The following is a 2,577-nucleotide window of genomic DNA, read 5'->3' as shown; positions in this document are numbered from 1 at the left end:
TGCCCTTGCCTCAAGCGTGCTTAAAACGACTCTGATACTTATTCCTTAATAAGCCAATATTACGTAATAAATATTCTCCATTAACTTTCTTTCAGAAATAAGTTTCTCTGGGACGATCAACTGATACAGTTCTAATACTGACAGGCGGGATGTTACATTAAGCTTGGTAAGTTATTCTTTACCCTATTATTATTTGGGTTGGTTGTATGTGACACAATTCCATTTACCATAATTATTTCTTTTCTCAATTTTGGTTGAGATAAGCTTTTGCATGTGGTCTCAATACTGAAGAGGATTGTTGGGCTATTACGGATCAGGTTTTAAGTGGGAATTGGAGATGAAGCTTTAGGACATCTTGCTTTAAGAGAAAATTTCTCATGGAGGTGAGTTCACTTTTAAGCTTGAATTTAATGTTGGTGATAATTGGATGAATTAGTTGCTTAAGCACCTGAAAATGGACTGTTGTTGTTGTATTATGGGCTGGTATTGTTGTCGAAACTAATTGGTATGACTAGAATGATTATGGCTGAGTTATGTGAAATGTTAGTTAAAAATTCGTATAGACCTGCTGTTGGTAAAACTGTCATAACTTCTGCTACATGATTCGTTTTGGAATGGGACTTGAGCCATTAGAAAGAAGACAAAATTTAACACGAAATAGGCTTTGAAATGGCTTAAATAAGTTATGTTATGACTGAGAAAATTGAGTTACAAGTTTCAGTTTTGAATTAAAAATCTGCACTAATGTGGCTAAAATGTACATGCTACAATTTTCGGTACATTGCTCGGGTTGAACTGTTAAGGACGATATACTCAAAAGGAACTAAAGTGTGATTGCGGAGCTGTTTGGACATGTTTGACTTAATAGAATAGAGATTGAAGCTGAAGTCAAAGATGGCAGAAGCTCAGGGAAGGTTAAGCTGTTTTGAAGTTGTCAGAAAAGCGGTTAGGTGAGTTCCTCTTAGTATTAGCACTTTCCTTGGGTCTTAGAATGTGAAATTGTGAGATGACAATTGTTTTAGAATAGATTTATAAGCACTAGTGTTACCCTTGATGTTAATGTATGTGCTATGTTAGGATTAATGTTGGAAAAATGTCAATGTGCATTCGAATCATGTTACTGCATCATGATAATTTTGAAAAACCCAAAATTATGCAGCCGTGTTATTTTTCCTTCTCTTCATCACTTGTTTTAAATAAGGCCAAGCTACATATTGACCGATTTGTTATCATGAGACTTGGTTGTTATATGGCCAAAGTTTAGAACCTTTTTATTTCTTCCAGTAAACTTGTTTCAACATTGCAGGCCATATAGCAAGAAGTTGTTATCGTGTGGGAATTGATTTTTTATGTGGCCAAGGCTTGAACTTTTGTTCCTATAAACTATGTATATGGAATGCTATGCATTTTCCAACATTAGTGCTTATACGTAGAAAATCATACATTGACGAGAGAGATATTAAGAATAATATATGAATATGTAATTATGGGTATGCTACTGACCCAGAATAGTAAAGTCATGTTAAGACGGGATTACTACGTCTTTATTATCAGATTTAGAAAATTATCATCATAAGAAAATCAGTTAAGATAAGTTATTCCTCTCTAGATCCCCGTCAGTAGTGGAGTTGAGGATTAACTCAGTTATCAGAGAATCAGTTCAATTTATAATATTAAATAATTTATAAGTCATGGCTTTCGCTATTCCCGCCAGTTGGATACGAAAGGTTCCCGCCAGTTGGAACGGGCACTATCCGTAAGGATGACCCCATGACAATAAGAGGAGTCCGGTATCCCCGTCAGTTGGGTTCCCGCCAGTTGGAAATTAATACCGGTCAGAGTGGAATAAATTCCGGGGTTACTCCACCTGGGTTTATTCCGTAAAATCAACTCAGATAATATTGTTTGTTCAACGCTAACATTTCTAACATAATATGACAGACATTATGATTATGTTTATGATTTTATCATTAGTATTAAAATTATATTAGTAATCCAGATAGCGATCCTAGTTATCCCCGATCGCTCAGTTATGCATGATAAAACAGTATAAACCCGGAATGGGTTAAGTTTAGAGACAGATGGCGATCCTAGGTTCCCTGTGATTGCCTACAACCTAGGATAGGTGGAACTCACTGAGACATCCTGTCTCACCCCAATCCCTTTTATTTTATTTCAGATTCTCAGGTGGTGCGCAAGCTGAACATTTCGTGATGAAGTAGCAGAAGAAGCTGGAAAAATTATGTTTACTTGTCATTGCATGTATTTTGTAAACGTCATTGATACTCTTTCAGATGTATAAGACAAGTAATTCTATAATTTATTTGGAGAAATTTTTATTTATTGTAATTTTAATGTATCCAATACTAAGTTTAACGCACATGCTAAATATTCTAGATAAATTTAGTATGGGTGTTACAAATATGGTCGGAGTGTGGCAGACTTGGGGGAGGGGGGTGACCCTCCTTGTCCAACGTTTGCGTCTCGGTGGTGGAAGGATTTGTTAGGTTTGGAGGCGGGAGAGGGCCATCAATGGTTCAACTCGGAGGTGATTCGAATGGTGGGGAATGGTAATTC

At 36.3% G+C, this 2,577-nt stretch overlaps 1 long non-coding RNA gene across 1 annotated transcript; it reads left to right on the top strand.

Moving 5' to 3' along the window:
* The first annotated feature begins 203 nt into the window (after positions 1-203).
* Positions 204-2,349, top strand: LOC146918110 (uncharacterized). The gene is made up of 2 exons (XR_015016011.1): positions 204-950; positions 2,180-2,349. It is a non-coding gene; the product is annotated as an uncharacterized LOC146918110 (long non-coding RNA).
* The last annotated feature ends 228 nt before the right edge of the window (positions 2,350-2,577 follow it).

Source organism: Medicago sativa, chromosome 6 (genome assembly GCF_051527215.1).
Source record: "Medicago sativa cultivar Bolivia chromosome 6, Bolivia_mono, whole genome shotgun sequence".
Taxonomy (NCBI): Eukaryota; Viridiplantae; Streptophyta; class Magnoliopsida; order Fabales; family Fabaceae; genus Medicago; species Medicago sativa.
This window is presented reverse-complemented; position numbering and strand designations above follow the sequence as displayed.